Source organism: Manis javanica, chromosome 1, assembly GCF_040802235.1.
Source record: "Manis javanica isolate MJ-LG chromosome 1, MJ_LKY, whole genome shotgun sequence".
Classification (NCBI taxonomy): Eukaryota; Metazoa; Chordata; class Mammalia; order Pholidota; family Manidae; genus Manis; species Manis javanica.
In genome coordinates this window covers 129,106,986-129,122,517 of record NC_133156.1, presented here as the reverse complement: position 1 = coordinate 129,122,517, position 15,532 = coordinate 129,106,986, and positions in this window count along the sequence as shown.

The window sequence follows — 15,532 nt, the reverse complement described above, 5'->3', positions numbered from 1 at the left end:
GATAGAGCCAACTAGAACTTCAAATTCAGTTGGTTGAAATTTGTTTTTAATAGATGCTATGAGGGCTCATTCTCCTTTTACAACTCTTTCTCACAGTATTAGTGAAATATGTGATTTACAGACCCTCCCAGGACAGCTGAGTAAGTCTTAATTGACAAATGCAGTCTACATTCCTTCCAATCTCCCTAAACCTTTGAATCTCTTCCTCTTAAAATCAAAGTATGTCTGAAATTTCCAATTCACTCACTCTGGACACTTTGTGGCCCATGTTTCAGCCAGCAACAAAACAAATAGAGCCCTTCTAACTCCCAGAACTACAACATTAAATGCAGAATCTCTGCTAAGTGAGCCCATTCAGCATCATCCAACCTTATTTTCCTTCCGAATTATACCACAACATTGGTATCTATTCCCATATGTTTTCCCTGGATTTCTATCTTTATATAATCTTTAATCTTTATATAATAGAATATTCAAGTTGTAATTTGGTATGTAGTGCAGCTCCTCATAGGTCACACTTTGTACCTCACCTTTAGGTACTTCTTGCTGTCTGATCTGTCTACTGAATTCCTTCCTTCTAGAAGACAAGAACTGGGAAAACACAACCACATTCAACTGGTAACAGAACCACTCTTGACACCAAAATCTGTATTGGTCAGGATTCTCCAGAAGAAAAACAGGACTAACAAGAGAGAGAGAGAGAGAGAGAGAGACAGAGAGAGAGAGACAGAGAGAGATTATTATAATAAAGAATTGGCTCATGATTATGGGGACTGAGAATCCCATGGTCTGCTGTCTATGAGCATGAGACCCCAGAAAGCCAATGGTGACATTCAACCTGAGTCCAAAAGCCCAAGAACCAGAGTTTCTGATGGTTTGAATTCCAATCTGAGAGCAGAAGACTGATGTCACAACTCAGTCAGTTAGGCAAAAGAGGTGAATTCTCCCTTCTTCCACCTTTTGTTCTATTTAGACCCTCAACATATTGAATGTCATCTACCCACACTGAGGAGGATACCAGCTTTACTGAGTTCAACAATTAAATTGTTAAATCTCATCAGAAAATACCTTCAGAGACATACCCAGAAATAAAATGCAGCCAAATGTCTGCACAGTTTATGATTCAGTGAAGCTGATACATAAAATTAATCATCACAGGTAATATTTATAATTCATAGTGAATGAATATACAAAATGATATCCAAAAAATTTCATATTTATCCTTTAATAACCATCTAGGAATTTAATTGAAATTGAATTTTAACAACATTTATTCACAATTATTTTTGGAAATGTTATTTATTTCATATTGATTTTATATTAAACGTGTTAAATAAAACGTTCTTGAGTTGTATCTAGTTTGATCCTCACAGCCATACTTTAAGATGTTAATCCATTATTATACTCGTTTTAAATATCATGCTAAGGAGGTTTATATAGATCAAGTTACTTAATGGAAGACACATAGTCATTAAATGATAGACACAATATTCATGCACAGATATTCTTATAATCTGTATTTTACAGTACACCATTTCTCCTGTTAGTTATGAAAGTGTACTTTGATAATAAAGAAATACTTTTAAATCAATAGCCAATTTTCTATGTATATCTAAGATACATAAAGAGTGATATTCATAAATGGCAATATTCATAGAGTGATATTCATAAAAAGTACCATACATTTACAAACAAAAGTCTCAAATTATCTCTATTTCTATAAAATTGGATAAAAGTCAAGATTTTTACCCTACTCAAGATTTTTACCCTTGTATAAATCAAGGGTACATTTGATGATCTCTAAATATCTCAATTTTCATCCATCACTACTAGCTTTCTCCAATTTGTCTTCCCAAATTCTTCTGTCTAGGATAATCAAAGTTAGAAAAATCTCCAATTCTAGATCTATGACTATTGAGACGTTGAGGATGTGTTAATTATTCAATAACTGAAAATGAAAAAAACTGTAATTAAAACTAGTATCCATAAATTCCACTTAGCATAATCTCAGATAGGCCTGCTGATCTGATTCATTATAATAGTCTAAATCTTGGAATATTTATGGAGTGGGGGAGAATGTTAAACATCTATACTTACCTATCTATCTAGATAGATGAATATGAAGTATACATTCATACACATAACATATGTATACATGTATGTATAGAGAGATGACAGATGGGTAGATGAATAGAGTAGATGGATGGATGGATGGATAGACAGATCAGTAGATAATATTATAACACTTTTAATATGTTTTCTGTATGCATGTACTTTTTCAGTCAACAAGAGCTGTTGGAAAAATTGTACTATTCAATCAGTGATCATTTGGACATCATACTCAAAATGTTCTCACCACTCCCATGAGTTCAGAATGACCAACAAAATATTCTGTTCACAATTTATGACTTCTTCACTGACTGTTTAAATTTTTCCATTAACTTTACTCACAGTGGCCAACACAAGGTTTGCAATTGATACGATTACCACAGAGAAAAACATAGGATGCATTTGTATTCAATGTTCATATGCAAGGAAGTGTTCAAAAGAACAGAAGGTAAAGATCATGCAATTTATGGAAGTCTTTTGGTATTATGATCAGTTCCAAAATATCACTGCAGGGAAAATTAACCAATAAACACTAGAGTACAAGAGAGAAGGAAGATCGCTGGATGCATGTATTGACTTCAGAGTAATTAAACAGAATAAGAAATCTATATCAATTATAAAATGCTGTTACTGCATGTAGATGAAATTGTACAAGACAATTCCCAGGAATCATGTCCCACTTCCACTCCCAAAATGGTTGTGCATGTTTATATTTTAATACATACAATTTAAAAAATATCATTAATCCTTGTATAAGACCTAAATATACAAACATACATAGACCCATAAGCTTATTTACAGATGTTTGCATAAATTAAATAATTTTCATGGTCTTTTGTTATAGGTATACCCTCTTATATCTGAATAAGCTAAATCTAAGAAAATGTAAGTGACTTTCTCATTTCCAAAGAGTCATTATGTGGCAGTTCCAGACTATCACTTTTTATTGCCCATCAGTTTTCTAACATGCCAGCATTTCTCAATTCATGTTCCATGGACTATAATATTTGTACAAGGTTAGTAACTATTAGCTGAAAAAGCATTTCATAGTTGTAGGGAAAATGGAGGTTCCTATGGCTAAGATCCTCACCTGACCCTAATCTACTGGCCCACTATGTGTGTGCAGTGATGTAATTGGCCTACCTTATAGGTACATGCTTACATGTGTTGGAAATGAGCCATTATTGTCAGTGTTACTTTATAAAGACCTCCACCCAGGGCTTTGGCTGGCTCCCAGGAGGCATAGGTGGAGAGGGAAGCTGAGGGAAATTACAGACGAGCTGGATACAGAAGTGACTCTGGCACTCAACCTGCCACCATGAGAATAAAGCTTGGTATAAACCCTTATAACCCCAACATTCCATTCTCATCATTCAGTCTCACCGAATCCAGAGTGAACTTCCCCGGTACTGAAATCCCCCTATGACACAATATTTTGGTGCAGTCAGCAGAATTTACTGCAGACCGAAAAGCAGAATGAGCTGCCCTCATGGGAGGGATGCTTCAGTAGGCTGTCCCTAAGGATGAGGAGACACTCAGATATCCTTCAATGGGCATGTAGTCTGACGTGGAGATCCTCCTAGAGGAGTTGACCTCTCCCAAGGATTGGGGGGAGGTGGAGATGACATCTGGGGTAGTGGCAGAGGCCCTCTACAAGATAGAGAGAGCCTTGGAGAAACTGAATGTCTGCATGGTGGCAGGAGCCATGGGTTGGCTATTTCTTACAATGTTAAGAAATGCTATGGATGAGAACGCAAGCTGCTAGGTACTGTGGAGAAAGCAGGAGCAGACAAAGACACACTCCTGTGAGAAGCACGAGAAGATGCAGCATGACAATGCAAGCTGCAAGGTACTGTGGATGAGGTAAGAGATTTGTTGAAGATTGAGATGGAATCACTGCAAGGTGATGTGGAAGAAGTAAAGGTCACGAAGGGGAAGGACCTATTCCTGTGAGAAGAATAAGAACAGACAGCATAAGAATGCCAGTTGCAAGATATTGAGGAAAAGGTAAAATATTTGTTGAAGACTGAGATAACATCACTGTAAGGCTATGTGGAGAAGGTAAAGGATGTAGCAGAGGAGGCATTTTGTGGAGTGAGGGACCTGCTGTCAGGCCCAGAATTGGTGGAGGAGCCAGAAGAGAACAGGGAGGTGGAGGTGGTACTGGAGGCACCAATCCCTCCTCTATTGAAATCTTGCCTGGTTGTAGTCAAGAAAATAAAGACACAGCCAGCATGGGTTCCTCAGGGAAAGGTACAGGGAACATAGAGAATTCCATGTTCCATCCCTATACACAGGCAGAGCTGGTGGATTCGGTCTCCCAGTTTTGGCAGAAACCTTTGGAATTCATATCATCTTGACTCCTGCACCTTGGGGTTGCAGGAGTATCTTCCTAGCTGAATAGGAAATGGGAAAGTTGGCTTTCCTGACAACTCATTCTGCCTTGTGGCAGTGACTGCAGAATGCACACCAGACCCCAGGGAATCATCCACTCCTTGAATGGCTGAGGGCTGCTCTTTGCACTGTATGGCCCTATCAGGGTGACTTACCATCTTCCTCCACTAGATGGCAGACATATGTTAAGCTCCAACTGGTGTTACAGGAGTTGGGAATGAAAAATGTCATTTACAACCCAGTAAATTATGGACCAGAGAGGAGCTGTGTACTGTGGGGATGAAGGCTAAAGTGCTGCATGGCTCTCTTGTCCCTCCTTGGGCCCTTAGTGACCATTCTTATCCCTCACTTAAGGAAAACAATAAATGAGGTTACCAATACTGTGGCAGATTTGCGGAAGGCTGAAGAATGTAGGAACAGATGATAGTGCAGTCGGCTACTGAGAGGAAGATCTTAAAGGGCCTTGTGAAGGTCACGAGGGCCCAGATGTGGGTTGATTTGATAAAGGCAGGAGCAGACAAATAGAAATGCGATGGGAAGTCAAATAAAATTTTATTGGAGCTGTGGCAAAATTTGAGGCCAGAGCAAGCAGTTTTGTCCATTAGCTAAGGTGAGGACCAAGGAATGGAAGCCCGAGACAAAGCCATAAGTCTGGCTTATGTGCCTGCAGGACTTTCTTCTGGAAAGTAATCCAACCTCACCTGAACCTCCACAAGAAGATGACTTGGTGATAAGTTTTGACTGAGGGGATGGTCAAGGGACCTGCCTTAGGGGTCTAGGAGGAGACAGGAGGTCACATGTTGATATATCAATTCATTGGCTCCCAGTGAATATACAATGTGTCCTGGCTCTGATAGACAGGCACAAGAGCAAAACATTCACTGATTTATGGCAACCCTGAGCAGTTTACCAGGATCCCTGCTGTTATAGATGGATATGGGGGTAAGGCTAGAAGACTGAACCAAACCCAGTCATGTTGGAAATAGTGTGTCTAACACTGTGTATGATGTCATTCTTACTTCTGATTATCTTACAAACAACTGTAACACCATTGAAAGAGTTTTTGGGTCTCTTAGGATGCTGGTTAGAGATTTTTCCACATTTGGCACAAATTCTGAAGCCCTATACTGTTTGGTATGACAGAGCATCAGTTGGGACTGGGATGAAACATGCATTTGCCTTTGTCACTACAAAGCGAGTTGTCAAGGCCATGCAGGCCTTGAGTGTGATAGACCTGTCAAGGCCCTGTCAGCTATATGTCCATGTGACTGAAGACAATTATTGACGGGACCTCTGGCAATGCCTTGAATGAATTTAACAACCTACTGCATTTCTGGATTCTGGAAAGGAGCAGAGTATGGTACACCTTAATAGAAAAACAGTTGACTGCTGTGTACCATGCCTTGTTGGCTACAGAGCCCATTATCAAGAACTGAGTCTATGACTACCAACATGGTACCACACCACTGGTTGGTGGATCACTGAGCCGAGATGTAGCAGGATTTATGAACCTCTAGTCAGATTAAGACAGTTACCTTATATCATGTGACTGGCAATTTGTTACTGGCATCCCCATGAAATGATGAAGCAGATGAATTGGCCCAAGTACATTGGCTAGAAGGAAAACCTGCCTCTGATGTGTCCCAATGATAGTATTTGTTGCATGTGCAGTAGAGGACAATATGGGCTGCACCCCATCTGTGGGGCCTGCCTTTAACTTTTGAAGAAGTTAGCAGAACTCAACACGAGTGCATTGTGTGCTCTAAAATGAACTTACACTGAGTCCCACAGCAACCTGGGATGATAGCTTAATGGGTCAATACCCCTTGTCAGGTGGCAGATAGACTATATTGGACCTTTGCCCATATCAGACAGGTATTGATATGTCATGACTTGTAATGACACAGTTACTGCATTCTGGTTGCTTTTTCTGTGCATTGCACAGATCAGCAAACAACAAAAAAGGGCCTAGAGCATCTCTTTGAAGCCCATGGCACCACAGGTGCTTTAGAGCCATCAAGGCACCCACTTACTGGACATGCACTACAAGAATTGGTGTAACAGTTAAGGATTAAGTGGATGTTTCATGTACCATATAATCCTAACAGGGCAAGCATGTCAGAGAGGTACAGTGGTTTGTTAAAATTTGGCCAGAAGTCAGACACCAATAGTCTATTGGGATGGACAGTACTATGGCATTGAGCCCCACAGACATGGTAACCCACATTGCTGCTTCTCCTATACAAATAAAAGTACAAAGTAAGGAAGAATTGTTGAATCTGGTATTTGGCCATCATAATAATATCTTGCTGCTAGCAACAATTTCAGTAGATCCTGGAGACTCCATTCAGTGGATGTGGCCTTGGATATTTTGAAACATGGACCAGACCTTGGGGACAAGGTCTGGAGGCTGGCCTGTGTATTCCTGGAGTAAGAGCAGAGTGGCCCCCATGGATCACTTGTAGTGTGCCCCATACAGCAAAGATGGTGTGAGCATCTTACCAGGGAATTTTTTTTTATCTTTATGGATAGTTCATGCACCTCTAGTATCACTACATATAGACCCCTGTGAAACCCCCACAGGGAGAGGGGTAAAGGTATGGTATAATAGTGCTGGACAGGAACCCCTTCTTGCCATGGTCCTACCACAGGACCACTCTCTTGCATGCATCATACCTGATGGACAAGATCTGCTTATGTTAGTGCCATTATAGCATGTGTCTTACCACTCTTAGAGTTAATCTTCTCTAAGTCTTTGTGGATTGGACACACACCCTAGCAAAAAACTGCTACTTCCTTGGTGTGCACAGAGATTCTTGTGAATTCCACTACTGGCCTTTTGTGGAAAGTGCAAATTGTGAAGTGTAGCTGTTTTGAATACAACTGGAATGACCACCTGGCAACAGTCGATCTTCTCAGGCTTCAGGACAACTATTATTATTACTTTTGTTTTTATCCCTTGTTGCTATTGTGGAATATGGTTACAGGGTTCCAGATTTCTTTCACAGGAACTATTGAGGAAGATTGAGGGCATGTAGATTGTGAGGCATGTGCAAGGAAAATGTAAGTTCCTATGGCCAGGATCCTCACCTGACTCTAATCTACTTGATGATGTAATTAGCCTACTGTGTAGGCACATGTTTACACATATATTGGCAATGAGACATTATTGTTGGTGTTACTATGTAAAGAGCTCTGCCCAGTGCTCTGCCTGGCAACTGGTAAGTGAGGCAGAGACAGAGGCTGAGGGGGAATACAGACTTGCTGGTTGCAGACATGATCCTAGCACTCAAGCTGTCATCATAAGAATAAGTTTAGTATAAACCCTTTTACCCCCAACATTCTGGTCTTGCTATTTGATCTCACTAGATCCAGATTGAACTTGCCTGGAACTAAAACCTTATGGTGAGACAATAGCTAAATAAATTGAGAAATATTGGATTAAACAATGTTAAACAGATTTTGTTACTGTAAGGCTCCTCAGAGCTGTTCATATAAGAATGCGTTGTTCTGATATCCAAAAGAGATGTGGCATTTCAGAAGACTTATTTTCTACTGATTATATTTTGCAAAAGCTTGTACTTTATCCTAATGCTATTTCTAAATAATGAAAGTTCCATAGTTTGCTTAAACTATGATCTAAAACTATAGAAATGAGGCTTTCTTTATACAAACTGAACTTAAAGCATCTTCCAATCAACTCTGTTTTTTAACATACACACTGTCAATTTGCTACAATTAATAAAATAACTCTAAGAATAATTTAAGCCCTCTAGACTACAGAAAGCTTTTGAGTATTATTATTGCATTTCTGTTGCAGACTTTCTGACCTGTATAGTGTAAAAAAAGTTTCTATTGCCAAAGCCTATTTCTTACATAGAAAATAAAAAATGAAAATGGGTAAAAGAAAAGGTCCTTGTAGGAATAAACATAAACTCAGTTTTGAAATATTTCCTTTTGAAAATAATAATAATGAATTTAACTTGTTTAAATGATTATTTCAGAGTTCTAAGATACATTTTTAAAAATTCTTTATAGGCTATTTAGATTTTTATTTCCTAAATAAATAATTTAAAATATATATTGACTAATTAATAGTTTCCTAAATGATAAGCCTGATGCAAATTTTTAAAAAAATCCTATAATTAAATACCTTTGTTTCTTTTTGTAAAAAACTTTTAAATTTTAGAATAGATTCACTGAAAAATTACGAACACAATAGAATTCCTTCCCAAAATCCCCTCCCCCAGATCCCCAATTATTAACATCTTACATTTCTATGGTTCAGTTATCTCAATTAGTTAAACAATATTGATAGATTATTTTTAGCTAAAAAACTAAGTCTTTCAACATACTCCCATTAAGGTTGCTTACCTGTTTGTTTCTGTATCTGAGTATGTCTTTATTTTCTGTAACTACAAGATTCCAGGTTCATGTGGTGTATTTCCTGCCCCAGTCCTCCATTTGATTTTGATTTGCATTGTTCTAAAATATTTTGTAGGGCTCAAAGAAAAAAGAGTTTGCATTCAGTTTGAATTTGTTCCTGAGAGTATTTTGTCGCCTCTTTTTATCTTTGCTAAAGAAGAATATGAATCCTACAGTCATCCGATAACACTTACATTAATGAGAAAATGTACTATGTCTTCCACCTATTTCTGTTCACTGGTAAATGAAACACATATCTGTAAGGAACTCAGGAAGGAGATTTGGATTTATTTTGAGGAAACTAACCATGCTGACAGTTTACTCCTACAATATCTACAAAAGTTTGCAGCATATCTGAATTTGAAGGGGGAAAGAATCCCAGAATGTTAAGCTATATTTGCAAAATGTGATTCTTACAGATGTCAAAAATACTGTCTCTCTAATTTTACCTTCATTATGAAATGCCTTCAAGCTCAGGCTGTGTAACTTTTCTATGAAGCACTTAATCTGTACTCAGGCCCCTTAGGAAGATGTAATAGCAATCAGTAAATAACAGTGCAGAGGCTGTTGATTACTATTGAATAAACTAAGATGCTTTCCATACATTGCAAACTAAAAATGGATCACTCTCATCACTTATCTTTTTTTAAATGACATTTTAAAGTCTAAGGGCCTTATTAATCAATGCTTTATATAATGTTTTCCAAAGATGTGCATATATACCTTGCTTAGACAACAGAAGAGAGGCAAATATAATGAGACACTTCTGAGGAAATTAAATTAAATCAGTATTCATAAACATTAGACACTTGATAGAGAATAAGAAAAGAGAAGGTACTAAAAAAAAGATAATGGTAAAAAGAAAAAGAAAAGGAAACAATTACTGAGCAACAATGACAGGCTCTTTGATGGTTAGTTTCTCAAACAGCTTTTGATAAGTGTTTCGCTTTTTCGCATTTAAAAATAATGAGAATTCTGAAAAAAAATCACTTGTTTGGGTCTTCATAAGGAGTATAATTAAGGCCAAGTATTGAAACTGTGCCTATTTGTCTCTAGAATTTGTGCTTCATTCACTATACATAAAAATCCTGACATCTCGGCAATAACATTTTAAACATAATGATGTTATTTTAGCTGTTATTTGCACAAGGGGAGGGCTAGATTTTCACTTTTCATTTGCATTTTATATGACTGTCAAAATAGTGTATTTATAGAAAAGTTTGAAAGATAATTTTAACATTTAGGTAAAAATTGAGAGATGGATATTTCATGTTTATATTTTTTAAGTTTTATTTTTTATGGAGAAATAAACAAACGTTGAATGGCACATATTTAAACTGTGTAACTTGAGAAGTTTTGTATATACCCATGAAACCATCATCACAATCAAGATGTAGAGTATATCTGTCTCCCTTCTTTTGGTTTTCTAGGCTGCCATAGCAAATTACCGAAGACTGGATGACTTAAACAACAGAAGCTTCTTTTCTCACAATTCTAGAGCCTAGAAGTCTCAGACCAAGATGTTGGTTGGCAGGGTCATTTATTCTGAAGACTCTCTTTGGCTTGTAGATGGACACCATCTTCACGTGGTCTTCCCTTTGTCCATTTCTTTATTGGGTGGTTTACTTACTTACTATTACTGAGCTTTGTGAGTTTTTAATATATTCTGGGTACATGTCATTTGTCAGATACATGCCCTGCAAATATTTTTCCCTGGTATGTGCGTCTTTTTATTTTATTAAAAATGTCTTTCCAAATAACAGGAGTTTTATTGTTCATGAAATCCAACTAAAAATAAATTATTTGCTTGATTGTGCTTTTGGTACCTTATCTAAGAAATTTCTTCATAACCTAATATAACAAAGATTTTCTAATACATACTTTCTAATAGTGGTGTAAGTTTAGGTGTTAGATCTAGATCTATTGTTCATTTTTGTATACGACATAGTATGAATCAAAGTTTATTTATTTAGTATTTGGGAATGGAAAGCTTTACCTTAGCTGAATCTTCAGTCTTCACCCACTTTTTTATCTTACAAGTAAATATTTGCTAGTTAGAAAAAAAGAAGTTTTTCTTTCACTAAACATTTGATCAATAATGTTTACTCACTTTCAGTATCAGCTTATAATTATTATTTAATAGAAATTAGATATTTTCCCATTACTTTTATTAGTTACTGGTAAATTAATAATTTGTGTTTAGTAAATGTCTAGAACAAATATTATAATGAATAGATTATGTTATGCTTTAGTTTTAATGAGTATTAACTACTCACAGATGTAATAACTTCTCTTTTAAGTTTAAAGTTAATATATACCCAAAGAAAATAAAGCTTCAGGATGGGAAAAATATATTACATAAAAAGTGAAGGAAAAAATCATTTTCCTCTCTAGTATCACTCTCTGAGTAGATCTAAGGAATGTTTACTAAATATAATTAAGAAAAAATAATGAACTGTATATAAAAATCAGGGTCAAATTGTTTTTCAGGAATTCACATGGAGGGAATGATTCAATTTACTGACATAATGCGACAGTAGAAAAACACAGACTCAAATGCATATGGAAATACTGCCTTGACTTTGAGGTATCTTTATTTCAGGAAAGACAATTGATTCAGTGATTTGTTATTCATGTCTAAATCTCATCACAGTTATGCAAAATAAAGATACAAAGGGAAAATACCTATATATGTATTTGGAAATTAAGAATGACACTTTGAAATAAATCTTGAGTAGGATAGAAAATAATTTAGGTAGATGATAATAAAAATGCAGTATGTCAAAACATGGTAGAGCCTATAATCCAAGTAGGTGGAATTTAATGGTCTAAAACAAAAATGTTAGAAAGTTTAAAAATTCAGAAAAGTAAACAAATCTCAACAATTTGGAAATACATGTACAAATTAGATTGAATATGGCAGAAAAAGTGAATATAAAGTTAAGAGCATAGATTATTTAAATAAAATATAAGATTAAATAGAGAACTAGTTTTTTAGAGGAAATGTAAAACTCAGAAAAACACAAAGTCCTATTTATTTATTAAATAAATTGATCCTCAAAAAACAATTTCAAAATAATGTCATTAATAACACTGAAGATATTCCAACAGTCTCCCAGAAAGCTTTGCCACTAATGAGAAATATGTACGTAACCTACCTCTTATAATCTTTTTGATTTGGAAAAATCTTTTCTATAACACACAATGAATTGAAACTTTAGTTCTTGGAAAATGCCATATGTTCTTATTTCTGTTGTCTGTTGCTTGAGATTCTGTGAGTCAGGTACTTAATACGACATGATATATTTTCTATGCCTCTTTTCTGACCCTTTCTTTGTTTTATTCTCAAGGAACTCCTAAGTAATACTTTAGTTATAACCATTCCATTTAGTGTGTCCACTAAGTTTTGTTCCTGTTTTGTATGATTTTAATATTCTCAAATATATCTAACAATACTAACTAAATTCTTATCTTAGGCATTACCTCCTCTGAGGTAGCTGGTCTCTTCGTTCAAGCCTTCTAGCCGAATGAATACAGTTCATAATTGGAGACCCCAACAACACTATTTTAAAAAATATAAAAGACTGGAACCTATATTTTGCTTTGGATACAAGAGAAATATAGAATAGTTGTTTTAGCAAGATTATCTCCATGTGAAAGTATCAAATATGGAAGGAATGAAAAAGTACAGATGGTCCTTGACTTATGATGGTTTAACTTATGATTTTTCAGTTTTTTGATGATGTGATAACAATACGCATTGAGTAAAAAACCTTGCTTTAAACTTTGAATTGTGATATTTTCCTGGGCTAGTGACGTGTAGTGTGATACTCTGTTGTGATGTTGAGCGGTGGCTATGAGCAGAAGCTCCCAGTCAGCCATAACATAAAGGTAAACAAACGATATTACTACCATTTTGTACCCATAAAACCATTCGATTTTTCTCTTTTTAGTACAATTTTCAATAAATTACATGAGATACCCTGCACTTTATTATAAAATAGACATTATGTTAGATGATTTTGTTTGACTTTGGGTTAATGTGAGTGTTCCCAGTATGTTTGAGTTAGGCTAGGCTAAGCTATGATGTTTGGTAGGTTAGGTATATTAAATGTATTTTCAACTTTAAATATATTCAACTTATGATGGTTTATCTGGATGTAACTCCATAGGAAGTTAATGAAGATCTGTACACTTCCAAGCTTTTCTAAAAGGAGGAAAGCCTCATTTAAAAAAAGAAAAAGGTTAGGCATACATTGTTACTGTTTTCACGTGTTTCTTCATATCATGTTACTGATGCTACTGTTTATGCTTAAACTGAAAAGTCCCATCCATTCTACCCAGATATGAAGCTCAACCTCCTCTACACATTATGCACAGTTCTGCTGATTTCAATTGGCTCACATAGACAGTATGCAACATCCAGAAGTCATCAGTAATTCTAACAGAGATATTGTTTGCTCAGGAGCAACAGAAGATCCATAATTCTGTACAGGAAGGATTTATGGGCTGTAATATAGTTACAGTGGGAAACAGAAGTGGCGTCTTGGAACGTGTTTGCTTGAGTATACAATTAAAGGACATTTAAGAACTAAAGCATCTCCAAAATTTTTAAAGATAAATATAAAATTTTTCTCACTCTTATGTTTAAACAGAAGCAAATGATGCAGTAAGAAGATATTATATGTTTTGAAAAAAAATCCTCAACAAAATGTTAGCATATGAAACCCAATATTTTTTAAAGATTATCATATACTATACCAAATGGGATTTATTCTAGGTATGAAGAGGCTGGTTTAACATTTCAAAATTATCACATCAACAGACTAAGCAAGAAAAATCACACAAACAAATCAGGAGATGCAGAAAAAGCATGAGAAAAATCCAACACCTATTCATGATTAAACTCTCAGCAAACTAGGAATAGAGGAGAACTTCCTCTACTTGATTAAAAAACACCTACAAAAATTTACAGCTGACATCATACTTAATGATGAGAAATTCAATGCTTTCCTGCTAAGATCGGGAACAGCACAGGAAAGTCTACTCTCACTACTACTATTCAACTTTGTCTGGAAGTTTTAACCAGTGCAAATAAGACAAGACAGGACAAGAATATATACAAAAATTTGCAAAAAAGAAATAGAACTGTTGTTGTCTGCCAATGACATTATGGTTTATGTAGAAAACCCAAAAAAGCCAACAACAATGCAATAAAACTCCTGGAAATAAAAGTGATTATAGGAAGATTGCAGGATATAAAGTTCCTATGCAAAGTTCTATTTCTTTCTCATATACAACACAAATAATTGAAATTTGAAGTTAAAAACACAATACCATTTATATGAATACATAAAATTTGAAATATTTATAAATGTATATATATATATATATGTGTGTGTGTGTGTGTGTAATATGTACAAGATCAATATGAAGGGAACGACAAAACACTGATGAAAGAAAGCAAAGATCTCAATAAATGTACATGAAATTGGACAGAAAGGCTTGATATTATTAAGGTATCACTTATTCTCAAATTTTTCTGGTAGGATCAATACAAGCATAATCAAAATCCCAACACATTGTTTGTAGATATTGACAAATTAATTTTAAAGTTCATATGAAAAGACAAAAGACCCAAAATAGTCAACACAATATTGAAGGTGAACAAAGTCAGAGACCTAACATGAGTGGACTTCAAGATTTAGTGTACAATTACAGCAATCAAGGAGGTGTAGTACTGGCAAAAGCATGAACAAATAGGTCAGTAGAACAGAACAGAAATCCTAGAAACAGACCTACACAAATTTGATCAATAGATCTTGGACAAAGGAAAAATTCAATTCAGTACATAATAGTTTTTTTCATTATTGGTATGGAAACCACTGGATATCCACATTCAAAAACATAAATCTAGTTACTGACCTTATACCTCTCACAAAAACAAATTCAAAATGGATCACAAATCTGTTACAAAATTAAATGTGAAATGCAAAACTATAAAATATCTAAAAGGCAACAGAGGAGAAATCTAAGTGGTCTTGGATTTGGTGATGAATTTTTAGGTGCAACACCAAAAGTACAGTCCATTAAAGAAAAAGATTGATAACTTGGACATCACTAAAATTAATTTAAAAATTGGTTCTGTAAAAGGTACTCTTCAGAATATGAAAAGACAAGCTACAGACTGGGAAACAGTCTTTGCAATACACATATCTGACAAAGAACAGTCATCGAGAATATACAAAGCACAGTTTAAAACTCAAGAATAAGAAAACAATCCAATTTAAAAAATGAAAAGATTTATTTGTTTGTTCTCTTTTTGTCTTGTTTTTTAGATTCCACAATTTAAAAGGGCATTTCAACAGAGAAGAAAAGACAACAAATAACCATATGAAAAGATGCTCAACATCCTATGTCATTAGGGAACTTCAGATTAAAAGAACCATGAGATATGACTTCACACCCATTAGAGTGGCCAAAATATGAAACACGGACAACACAAAATGCTGACAAGGATGTAGAGCAACAGTAATTCTCATTCATTGCTAATGGGAATGTAAAACGATACTGCCAGTTTGAAAGACAGTTTGGCAGTTTCTTA